We start from the raw sequence: 13,520 nt of genomic DNA, 5'->3' as shown, positions 1-13,520 counted from the left end.
ATAGGTAGCAGGGAAAGAGGAGGCACTTTGAAATTTAGGCTCTGGTTGAAGTTTGAAGCTTCCCCTTTTGGGTGAATCTGCTGTTTCTGCTGCTGGAAAATGAGTAAAGGAATGAATCTTTCCTTAGCCTATGGGTTCATTTATAGGCATAGCAAGGAGGTAGTACTGAGTGGTTTTCAAACTGTGCTTTCTTCCCTAAGGGCAATGTGGGGATAGTGCAGATGAAGGGATGGGGAACAGGAAGTCGTTGCATCTCTTGCCTGCCTCTTCAACCAGGGAAGTGCCACTTTTGTAGTCTTACACTTTGGACTTTAAGATTTTCTTTGACTAAAATGTTTCAAGACCAAAATCACTTTGGAAATCGGTTTTAGAATTGCTTCTGTTAATCGGAGCAGAATTTCGTGCTTGGACACAAGGCATGGCATTGTTGTAACGTCTCTCACTGAAGGAGCAAGGATTCCCCACATGCTTCACACTTTATCATGCTGCCGTTTCCCCCTCTTGGAAACGCTTTCCTCTGCTTCATGACTGCCTACTCCCCGTGACAGCCCCTTCTCACAGCCACTGGATCTAACTGTGGATTGCTGTCCTACATCACAAGGGGAGGCAAAACTTCCTGTCATCTGGGAGTGTTAAAATGAATAACAAGTAGTGCAATCAGTATCATCTTTTCCAGGTGGAAGTTCTCTCCCCAGAGTGTGGAATAAAAGAGACTAGTCTCCCTTCCTATCTTCAATTTACCCAACTCTTTTTTTCAGCAGAGGGAAAAATGAACTAGCTGGGCATTCTTGAAGTCAGCCTATGACTTTTAGCCCCATCACTTGCTCCTGAGGACTTTAGAGCCTAAGAACTCATTCATTTATTCACTCAACATCTATCTCTGGGGTGCTGGTTACTTTGGGACACAATGACTAATATGACCATCTCAGCCCTCAAGAAACTCAGCCTACAGGGAGAAACAGACCTATGAACAGATACTTTTAATAATAAAAACAATGGTAGCAATATTCACAGGAACCAGTCTTATCCCCCTCATGAGGCCACATGTACTTGAAGTCACAGGTGCTTACAGCTAAGTGGAATCTGTGTTTTACTGCTTGGCAGAGAGCTGTTTGTTTTGGATGACTGTTACAAGGAAGGCTAGGAAACTTCCCTTGGGGCTGTGACCCCATGCAGAGCTTCCAAGGGTAGCCGATCACTTCTCAATCTGAGATTTTGAAATTTAACTTGGTAACTGAAGACAGTAAAGCATCTGACAATGTTGTTTTTCTGCCCCATAAGATTTCTAAAGTAAGGTGGGTCTGGGATTATCTTTCTCTTAAGGTAGGATGCTTTGTACCACCTAGAAAACACTTGGTAGTCAGCATCAGCAACCTATCACAATGGCTTAAAGAGATGAAGGATTTATTTTCTTTCACAGAAAGGAAGTATTAGTCCTGAAGAATGCCCAGGAAATGACATGGTGACTCTATTAAATTACTTGGAACCTTGGCTGGCTCCTTGTTATTTACTACTGTGCCATCCTTAGCCCTGGCTTCCATCCTTAAAGTCTCAAAATGATTGTTGAAAATTCAGCCATCATGTCTATATTCCAGATGAGAGAAAGGAGAAAAGGCCAAGAGCAACAGAGGTGTTACAGCTGTTGGGCATCCTTTCAAGGTTTCTCACTGGAAAGCATATCCAACAGCTCTATCATCTTTTTGGCCAGAACTTAATGTCAGGGCCACATCTAGCTGCAAGAGAGGCTAGACATGTATTTTTTTAACTCAAAAATCTTGCCTCTCAGTATAAAATTGGAATTTTGTGTTTAGTGAAAGAAGTGAAAGGCCGGGCACGGTGGCTCACGCCTGTAATCCCAGCACTTTGGGAGGCCGAGGCGGGCAGATCACAAGGTCAGGAGACTGAGACCATCCTGGCCAACATGGTGAAACCCCATCTCTACTGAAAATACAAAAATTAACTGAGTGTGGTGGCACACACCTGTAATCCCAGCAACTCTGCAGGCTGAGGTAGAAGAATCGCTTGAACCCGGGAGGCGGAGGTTGCAGTGAGCCAAGATTGCGCCACTGCACTCCAGCCTGGCAACAGAGTGAGAATCCATCTCAAAAAAAAAAAAAAAAAAAGAAGAAGAAGAAAGAAAAAAAAAGAAAAATGAATATTGGGGGGGTTACTGATAGTCTTGGCTATAGATGTCTTAACTACTTTAGTAGTGCCTCTTTCCCTTCAACTTCATTCTTTCCCTGCAAAAACTATAGAAATAGGCAGTTGCCACTGGGAAATTCTCCAGTTACTAGAAATTAAGAAGCTACTCAATTTCATTCTGATACTGAACCAGACTTTCATTCTTATTAAAATTGCTGTTTAACAGATACATTAATTATATTTTAATGCGAATATTTTCCCCTCAAGTATCACTAAATTTAATAATACACAAATTTTGTCTTTATTTCTTAATTTAGCAAAAGTATGGAAATGGTGACCTTTCCATTGAATGGGAATAATTTTATGGACTCTGATTCTTTCAATCAGAGTATTTGAAAGTATTTCAATATATTTTCAAATACTTTTATACCAATAAAAAGTTAAAAAACATATCTCAGCATTAAATGCAATGGCCTTTCAATAAGCTTCCAGACTTCATCTGTGGTCTGAAATTGCAACTAAATATATAGTACTAAAAATGCAGGTTCATATGGAAAGTGTTAATTAATAACGGATATAAGAACACTTAGCAAGAAAACTAGTGCCACCATTTCATAGATACAGAACTGAGGCACCAATCTGATTAAGTGGTTTCATTAAAGGCAAAGATGTGTCAGTGATAGAGCTAAAAATGAACATCCGGATTTCTGACTCCTGGTACCATAGTGTAATAGTTCAGGAGCTGAGTAAATTAATACATTGCCTTTAAAGCCCATAGATTATAAATTAATAAAGTCAATATAGATCAAAACTCAGTTGAGATACATGATTGTTGGATCAGGTATTAGCGTTCTTAGATTCTCTCAGCAAAAATGACTAAGATTTTAAAAATAAACTACTCATCAAAAAGATTAAGTGCTTCATTCATTTATTTATTCATTCAATTATAGAATATTTTGAGTATACCTAACTGAGGATCAAACATTACGCCAGTGTTGGATACATATATATGAACAACATTTCCTTGCTCTAGAAGGAACCATCTGCTTGGCAACGCAGATAGCTAAACAGATAGTGACAACACAATTCTATAAATGATATGATGTGAGTACGGAGTACTGAGAGAAGGAGTGTGAGTTGGGGGAAGTAGTAACTCACCTGATCAAGTACTTTAGAAAAAACTTCTCAGGAAGGTTGATCAACAAAGATAACTAGGAAAGAAAGAATGGAAAGTCTTTCTAGGCATGAGACAGGAATTGATGGGGCTTTCAAGGACCATTGCATAGCATCCTTCTTTCTTGCAGAGTACTGAATCCTCTGAGAAAGACAAAGTATTCAGATAGATTGGCATAAAACTATTGGCTTTATAAAACCTGGACAGTTGTCGTGGCTTGGAGTGCAGCAACAATGGACTTTCTAATGCTTTATCCCAGAATTGGACTTATCCTCTTGATCACAGGTAGCACTGAACTAGCCTCCTCTTATAGGGGCTGCCCCTCTACAACTTACAGTGTGGAGGACAGAACAGGTGTGTGCTTTCTGTGAGTAGGTGGCTCTCAAAAGGAAGGAGGGATTGGGATGAACTATGCATACGCATTCTCCTATCTCAAAATCACTCATCAGATAAGTCCTTTCACTTATTCAGGGGAAGTTGGAGCCAGGAGTCATAAAGGCAATGGACGTATTACTAGTGGAGCTCCTCCACACCCAAAGGCATAATTAAGAGAAGGGATAAAACGTTACTCCTGAACATGACTGAACATAATTGGAAGACAGCTGATAGACTAAACTAAGACCTTAAAAAGGTTAATGCTAAACAAAAAAAAAACCAAATATACACAAAAGTAGAGACAATGGTGTAATTAATCAATGTACCCATTATTTACTTTGAACATTTATCTATATTTTGCCACAGATATGCATTTTTTTTTTTTGAGACAGAGTCTCACTCTGTCTCCCAGGCTGGAGTGCGGTGGTGTGATCTTGGCCCACTGCAACCTCTGCCTCCCGAGTTCAAGCAATTCTCCTGCCTCAGCCTCCCAAGTAAGTAGCTGGCACTACAGGTGCCCGCCACCAAAGTCAGCTAATTTTTTGTTTTTTCAGTAGAGACGGGGTTTCACCGTGTTAGCCAGGATGATCTTGATATCCTGACCTCGTGATCCACCTGCCTCGGCCTCCCAAAGTGCTGGGATTACAGGTATGAGACACTGCACTTGGCCACAGATACACATTTTTATATTTTTGTATTGGAACAGTTAAAAAGTGGCATCAGCCAGGCACAGTGGCTCACACCTATAATCCCAGCACTTTGGGAGGCTAAAGCAGGTGAATCACAAGGTCAGGAATTCACCTGGCCAACACGGTGAAACCCCGTCTCTACTAAAAATACAAAAATTAGCTGGGCATAGTGGAGGGTGCCTATAATCCCAGCTACTCGGGAGGCTGAGGCAGATAATTGCTTGAACCTAGGAGGCAGAGGTTGCAGTGAGCCAAGATCACAGCATTGCCCTCCAGCCTGGGTGACAGTGAGACTCCAACTCCAAAAAATAAAAAAAAAGTGGCATCAGAATAATGCACTGCCTATTGATGTAAACTGTTGAGTGCAGTAGTCAGTTGGTTTATAGAGTACGGCCCTGTCCCAGACCATAGAAAGAGCCTGGACTTCTTTTCTGTGTCCCCATGTCATCCAACATAGAACACATGTGCTTTCTTCTCTCTCCCCATCTCTTCTTCTCATGCATCTCTACCTCAAGAGATTCTCTAGTGTGGCAAAGTTTGAGACTGATTACCCTCTAATAGCGAAAACACTAATTTGTAGTAGAAGACCTGGTGAAAATGATCTGGTCTGTTAGTGACATGGTGGTAAACCAGTGCTGACTAAGGATTTTCTGTCATGACCTAGAGAGAAGTAAAAATGTTTATTCTGTTTCATTGGCACTGAGGAATCACAGATGTGTAGAATTGAAAGGGAGATAGAATTCCTAAGCCATCTGAAAACACCTCTTGAAAATATTTTAAATGGTGGATCTGCTGTATGAGTGAGTCCGGTGTTTGGGACCTTGCTCCTGTAGAAAGATGCTATACCATGGATAGACTCAAACCTGTTTTCCTGGAACTCTCCCCTATAACTGTAGTGTTCTATTCTGGAGAGACACAGAGCAATTTGACAACTCCATAAAATATTTGTTAGCCACGCAAATATTTTAATAGTCTACATTTCCTCCCTTAGCCTTATCTTCTTTGGTTTGAACGTAAAATGCATTCAACTACTTCTTTTTTTTTTTTCCCCGAGGTGGAATCTCACCCTGTCACCCAGGCTGGAGTGGCACAATCTCGGCTCACTGTGACCTCCTTCTCCCAGGCTCAAGCAATCCTCACCTCTCACCTCAGGTTCCTGAGTAGCTGGGACTACAGGCACAGGACAGCACTCCTGGTTAATTTTTGTATGTTTTGTAGAGACAGGGTCTCACCATGTTGTCCAGGCTGGTCTCCAACTCCTGAGCTCAAGGCACCTGCCCACCTCCACCTCCCAAAGTGCTGGGATTAACAGGCTCGAGCCGGTATGCCTAGCCTTCAACTATTTCTGTATTGAGATATTTTCCAGAATCATCAGAAAGCTGGATTCCCTATTCCGGATGTGTTCTAGATTGTCAGTGTACCACATAAAATGCAGTGCCTGGAACTGAACACAATTTATTGAACAGAAGCATATAGAGACTTTTGAAGCCCTATGAGGAGGATATATTAGTAAATAAAACAAATTCCTTGCTCTCAGGGGCCTGAAAGCAGGATTATTGTCTTTAGCCTAAAGTTTCTTTTCTTGTTCTTTCCATGTTTCCCCTTCTCTTTTCTCTCTCTCTTTTGAAAAAAATCAGTGTCAGGACAGTTTATATTAAGCTTATGGCCAAATAAAATGGTAGACATTTCTCATGTAAATTGGCCAAGACAGCAGATCTTTCTATTTTGTACTTGTGTCCTTGGACTTTTGAACTTCAATAAAAATTTTTATGTGTATTCTCATTAAATTTCAGTCTGTTCCACCTACTGAAAACTTTCTGATTCCACTCAGAGAAGTAGCTAACATTTTTAGCTTTATATTTTTGCCAAATTTCGTAGACTTGTTCAATCAATGACATAGATGAAAATTTGAATAGGATGGGGACCTGTAATTTTCCTCTAGAAATATTCCTTCAAATACACACAGTAAAATCAGCAAATACTTCTTGGTAGTCGTTTGTTAAAACATAGGAGCTCTAATAGACTGTGATCTTGTGTCACCACCATGTGTCCTGGGCCTTTTGGTTATTGTTTTTCACCACAGAAGAGTCAGAATTTATTTCTTTAGCATCGCTAGTCCTGTATTGTGCTTCTCTGGCCATGAGAGGTAAGAATGAGTGAACTTACCCTCCTACAGAAAATTAGAAAATTGTCAAAAAAATTTATATAAAATTACTTTTTTTTTGTTTGAGACAGAGTCTCACTCTGTTGCCCAGGGTGGAGTGCAGTGGTGTTATCTGGGCTCACTGCAACCTCTGCCTCCTAGGTTCAAGCAATTCTTCTGCCTCAGCCTCCTGAGTAGCGGGGATTACAGGTGCACACCACCATGCCTGGCTAATTTTTTTGTATTTTTAGTAGAGACGGGGTTTCACTATGTTGGCTAGGCTGGTCTTGAACTCCTGACCTTGTCATCCACCTGCCTCGGTCTCCCAAAGTACTGGGATTACAGGCGTGAGCCACCATGCCTGACCTAAAATAACTGTTTATAGGCATTAGACCCAGCAGGCAGCACAGGACTGTGATCTCCCAGAGAAGGGAATAAATGAGGTAAATTCTATAATCCCCATACATTTGGTCTGAAAACAATTTCTAGACAATGGGTACAGGGAGAGAAAACTCAAACTAAGGCTGATAGTCTCACTGAGGTGAGGAGATGGTGATTGCAGCTTAAGGAGGCTACGATGGCTGGAATTTGCAGGGTGGAGTTGTGGAAAGGAAGGAACCATGCAGAACAAGAGCTCCAGAAATCTGCACGGGAGTTCATTCCTGTGGCTCTTAGTTAAATACCAAGCTGTGCATGAGTAGAGTCTATCACCACAATGTGGAGCAAGGACAAGCAAGGGTTGTTGGGTGAACAGTATCCAGAGGTCACACAGCAGTAGCAGAGTTTAATACCTGGATTAAAGGCTACCCATGACCCATCCCAAAGCAGGTTTAAAACAGACCTTAAAGGGACCCAACTGATCCTCCAGTAACATATGCACTAAAATAAAGCCCTATACTCATTCAAGGAACATAATAATATCTAGCACTCAGCAAATGTGAAAATTAATAATGTTCAGTATCCAATAAAAAGTTTAAAAATATGCCAAAGAGCAAGAAAATATAGGCCAAAATGATAAGAAAAAAATAATAGAAACTGACCAGAAATGACAAAGACCGCAGAACTAGCAGACAAGAATGTTAAGACAGATGTCACAAAATTATGTTAAACTATGTAAAGCAAAACATGAACATGATAAAAATAAAAGAAGAAGATACAATAAAGACCCAAATGGAACTTCAAGAGACAAAAACTGTATCAGAAATAACAATTTCACTGAATGGGATTACCAGTAAAATAGAACTGTAGAATAAAAGTCAATGAACTTTAGAGCATAGCAATAGAATCTATCAAGAATGAAGCAAAAAGAGAAAATAATTTAAAAAACAAACTTTAAAAAAATGTATGTGTGGGATCTAAGAAATTGGATTCATAGAAGTAGAGGGTAGAATAATGGTCACCAGGGGCTGAGGGTAGGGGAAAGATGGGTCAAAATATACAAAATTTCAGTTATACAGGAAGAATAAGTTAAAGAGATGTATTGTACAACATAGCGACTATAGTTAATAACAAGGCATTGCAATTTTGCAAACTATTGAGGAGACTTTGTGTTCTTATCATAAAAAATGATAAGTATATGAGGTAAGATATAAATTAATTAGCTTGATTTAGCCATTTCATGTACACATATTTTAAAACATCATGTTATACATGATAAATACATGCAATAGAAAAAGAAAACAGAAATTGTAAAAGGAACTTCCTAAAAAAATTAACTGAGTCTCAGTGGTTTGTAGGACAATATCAAGCAGTGTAATATTTGTGCAACTGGGCCCCGGAAGGATGGGGGTGGGTACTATTTGAAGAAATAATGGCTGTTTTTTTTTTTCAAAATTGGGCAAAACCTATAAATTTATAGATCAAGATATTCAATAAATGAAGCAGGAAAACACACACACACACATACAAAATATACCAAGGCATCTCGTAATCAAACTGCTAAAATCAATGAAAAGAGGAATTTTAAAAGAAGCCAGAGAAGAAAATTCATATTACATGAAAATAAACACAACAAAATTATAACAGATTTTTTTCGCCAGATATAAAAGCAATGACGTATCTTTAAAGTACTAAACTAAAAAACAAAACAAAATCTGTCAAATTAGGATTTTATATACTAAAGACAGTATCCTTAAAAGGAAGGTAAAATAAAAGTTTTTTTTCAGATAGACACTGAGAGATTTCATTACTAGCAGACTGGCACTTTAAAAAATGTTACAGAAAGTTCTTCAGGCAGAAGGAAAATAATTCCAGATTGTAGTGGTAGGGGTTGGGGTATGGTGGGGACAGGATGAAGGGCACAGGATGAAGGGCACAGGATGAAGGGCACAGGAATGGTAAATATGTTGGTAAATATAAAGAATGTTTTCCCTTCATTTTTATATATTTTTAAAGGATAACTGATGATTTAAAGCAAGAGTAATAATAATAGTAATAATAATGTATTATGCAGTTAATAAATTATGTATAAGTAACATTTATGGTGACAATAACAGAAAGGACAGGACGAGAGAAAAGGAAGTACAGGATTGTATTAAGGTATGCTATGTAAAGGTCTTCAATGACATGTCATGTAGTATAATAATTATTTGAAGGTAGACTGGGATATATTAAAGATGCATATTGTCACCCTAGAGCAGCCATTGAAAACAATCTAAAAAGATGAATAGCCAATAAGCCAATACAGGAGACAAAATTGAATACTAAAAGTCCCCTGGATGCAAAATCTCCTATCCCTTGTATTCTAGTCTACAGAACTCAGCCAGTGTCCATGTATGCATTTCATTCATTTCCTAATTGAATCATTTCTCCCTAAATAGGCTATTAAGTAATTAGGGGACACTTTCCACTTGTGTCCTTCCCCTGTATCCCCCTTCCCCTGGGATTTATCTTAGATCGGCACCCAGTATTCACAGTTGGCCATTAGCACTCTACCCAGATCCACCCTCCCCAGTAGCAGAAAACTCACAGAACTCACCATTCACATTAACAAAAATGCACCCCTTCTCTTTATGAAGCTCTCTTAAACTCCAAGAATGTTTGTTTATTATGAATGAATAGAGAGTGAATGAATGCACTAAATCCTGACTGGATATTTAGGTGTACTTGCTATTTCTAGAAATACTTGCTCAAATGTCAGGATCCACCTCAACTTTTCTCAAACTTTCCTGGACTCCCACTTCTGGAGACCATCTTGCTTTCTCTGAACTGCTCTTTCTACTTTGTATCATAGTTATGTGTGCAGATATTTTGTCTTCCTATTTCACTTTAAATTCCTTGAGTGTAGTATGTATGGCTCCTAACAGTATTAGCAACAGCCATAATTATTGAATATTTCATATGTGCCAGGAACTCCCCTAAATCCCCTCCAAACACTTAGTTTAATCATTCTTCAATCAATTATGATCCATACTCCATGATAGATATGGGTACTAACATCTGTATTTTACAAGTCAGGAAATTGAGACTGACTTGACTTATCCATGGCTCTACAACTTGTAAGAGTTGGTGGTGATAAGGTTTCAACCCAGATTTTTCTGTCCCTAAAATTTCTTTTTTACTTTCTAATGTTTCTGCAGCCCTATAGCTCAAGTCTCTCTATATTACTCCTGGTACTTAGAACATAGTAGGCACTTAGTAAATATTTATTCAACAAATGTATTCAGCCATGTACAGGATGAATTTTACCAGGGCACTCTGGCAGAGGCAACCGTGACCCACATGGATGCATCTTTTTGTAAACAGAATAACAAATACTATTCAGACCAGAGGTGGAACAGAAGACATTTTTTTTTTAATGCCCTCCAATCACACATCTGGGGTCACAGCCTCTTCTGCCTAGATCTAATTCTGAGCCTGCTGATGAGATGGTTGCAGACCATCTGTCTTGTGAGGTTAGATCACTTCAGGAATCTTGGAAGTTCTTGCTTCCTAAATCTTGTAAACCTCAGGCAGCATGTTAATTATAGTGCATAGACTTGTGCCTTTTGAATTCAAATGTTTAGAAAAACGTGTAAGTTTGGAAGAAATTTTAAAAAAACAACAACCCTGAACATCAGGTCATAAAGATTGTTCCTAATGTAATATAAATGCAATGCAATATAAACACAATGTAATATATCATCATTAGCTGAATGTCAGGATTGAAAGTAATGACTCATCCTAAAAAGTCTTGGATTCCACAGAGTATATTTATTTATTCAGCTTAAGGACTCAACTTTGGTATTTAAATGAACACAGTTTATGGATGTATTATTAATGATACTATTAAACTCTTCAAGCTGACCAGATTCAACATTGTGTTTTGATTTGATTTCTCTTATTACATTTTATGGAGATTATTGTTATATACTTTTTAAAAACCAGCCTAGATAAGCATTTAGAAAATAGCACTAAAAGAGTGTAAGGAGTTTTATTATGAAAAGCAAAATTTCAATTCTTTGTTCCTGTAAAAGTGATGATGCTGTTTGGAAATATATTTGTTCAGTTTCTCATCATTTTCAAAATTTAACTTTTGAACTATAAACCAGCCAGTATCTTAAAAGATTTAAACTATGGAACATTAATACATTATTATAAAAGTATTTTAGTGCTTAAAAGTTACCAATAACATATGCTGATAAATACATCACTGTAAGAATCCAAATTCCTTGTTTGAAATGGTCTTTCAGAGTTCTACAACCCAAACCGAAGTGTTATATGAATATGAATTATGGGTAATCTTAATAAGACTTCTTTCTCTAATTAGAAAATTTAATTTGATTAAAATGATGATTCTACACATACAGTCATATTTATTTCCATTTGAACCTACAAATGGTCTAAAAATGTTTTCAGAATGTTAAATGGGTCCATAATGAGTTTCCTATGGTTGTGTAAGGATACACAAATTAGTGTTATAACACTGCAATTAACATCCATTTTGACTTGGTTAAAGTTTGCCAAATTTTGCCTTTTTGCTTTCAACAAGGCAAAATAATTCTGAGGTAAAATAGTACTAGAAAAGAAAGCACCACTGGAAACTAGAGAGATTGCATTGCTCAAAGATTTTTTTTTTAAATTAACATATTTTCCCTGGGGAAATAAAATATACTAAAGAATCTCTTTGCATCTTTTTGACCCCAAGTGGAAACAAGGTCAATATTTCCTGCTAATTTTTTTTAAACAAATCTTTCCCATTTTTCACAGCTATACAGGTATGAACATGTTTCTTTAGAGACTTTGTGTATGCAAAGTAGTGCAGTTCTAGTTTCCTACATATTTGTGTATGTAGATATATTGAGCAATATTTTTATTCCTTTTTGATTATAATCTTGGTTATTACCAGAAATGAATCATAGACCTTCAAGTACAACAACATCCAATTTAAGCCAGTCCTTCTTACACATGTTTAATAATATTTATTTGGTAGGGATAACGGCCATGAAGGAAAAGGATTATAGACTTACTGGGTTTTATTAAATACGTGGACATAATTTACCATAAGAATATGTAAAATTCTCATAAGAAATACTAAAGATTCCAGTCTCTTGTTGAAGTCTCTTGTTGTTGAGACTGGATGTCAAAATAGATGCTAGATATAAGGCATTTATTTGCCATGAACCTCTGTTTTCTCATTTGTAAAATGAGAAGTTTCAGCCTCATGAGTTCTTATTATCCCCCATCCCAGATGATGAGATTCAGCTTGTTAAAAAAGCAACTCTCATAAATTTACAGAATATTTAGGCTTTACAAATCCTACTTATTGGTCTTTTGGAATTATGGTAATGGAGAATCAAAATGGTTTCAATGATTTCTTTTAAGCATGTAGTCTTAATATAGGTCTTCAACATACTTTTATTATTGATCTAGTGCTTTTACCATGCAATTTTGCTAACATAAGGACTATTATAAGAGCAATTTGTGATATACAGAGTGACCACAAAGTCCCTACATTTGAGATTATGTCCTCTGATAGTAATTAAAAATGAAATCTGTCAGGGACTGATTTAATGTATTTGAACCATCCACATGTAAGAAAACTCTTACCTGATTTTGCCCACTCTGGGTGCCAGAATTCTGATATTAATTATCAAGTAGAGTTGGTTTAGTCCAGATATCTATATTCCTGAAGCCAATTCCTTGTAATATGATAATAAAAACATAGTTAATAATGAGAACAGAATAATGATAACATTTTGACTTTGGAATTATACAACATCTCAGAAAGCACTGTTCACAAAATTTCATTTACTCCTCATGGCAATTCAGTGACATTTAAGTATGCACTATCAATGTAACATCTCCTTAGGCTGGAACTACTGTAGCTCTCAATTCAAAGAAATTTGATATCTTTTACCTGCTTATTTTGTCTTCCAAAGAGTTAGTGAATTTTCATATTTTATAAAGAAAATTTTAATATAGCCAATTCTAAGTTATCTATGCCATGATGGAATGAATAATAATTACAATAACTCCTTACATCTATACACTGTTTGACATTTATTAAACACTTTCAGATATTTTACTACATTTTTGCAATGTACTTGCTACTTTATTACTCATTTTTTTTTTTTTTACAATATCTATGTTATAAAATAACATGGATAAAGAAATCAAGGGAAGATTAAAACATGTTTAATAGAATTTTGAACCATTTCCCTGAAGAAGTAGATATAAGAATAATGATCAGGTAGTGATGTTTTAATTAACTTAGAACACGCATTGAGTGTGGACTAATGCATGAGGGTGCCTGGTGAGACAGACATTTGCCCAAACCCTCAATTTCCTTAGTGTCTTGTCTTCCAAGGTTTTTCCACGTGGCGTTTTCTCCCACATACTGCTGAACTTCTTCCAGTCCATGAGTGGTGAGGGTTTTTAGTCATATTCATGTAGCAGATTCAAAAGCTCTGAGTCTTTCACTCACTACTGAAAATATGGAAAGGGGCTGAATTTCCTGTTAACTTGCCCATAATGGGGAAGATCCTCATGTAATCCCTTGACTACAGCTTTAAGAGTT

General features: G+C 37.3%; 1 long non-coding RNA gene across 1 annotated transcript in view; it reads left to right on the top strand.

Annotated features, from left to right (window-relative positions):
* The window catches only part of LOC108536903 (uncharacterized), a 40,234-nt gene extending 34,756 nt beyond the window's left edge, over positions 1–5,478 (top strand). The window contains exon 7 of the long non-coding RNA XR_001887654.1: positions 5,435–5,478. This is a non-coding gene — a long non-coding RNA (uncharacterized LOC108536903). The remainder of the gene's footprint in view (positions 1–5,434) is intronic.
* The last annotated feature ends 8,042 nt before the right edge of the window (positions 5,479–13,520 follow it).

The sequence above is a fragment of the Rhinopithecus bieti genome, unplaced genomic scaffold (genome assembly GCF_001698545.2).
Source record: "Rhinopithecus bieti isolate Rb0 unplaced genomic scaffold, ASM169854v2 scaffold_13577, whole genome shotgun sequence".
Taxonomy (NCBI): Eukaryota; Metazoa; Chordata; class Mammalia; order Primates; family Cercopithecidae; genus Rhinopithecus; species Rhinopithecus bieti.
This window is presented reverse-complemented; position numbering and strand designations above follow the sequence as displayed.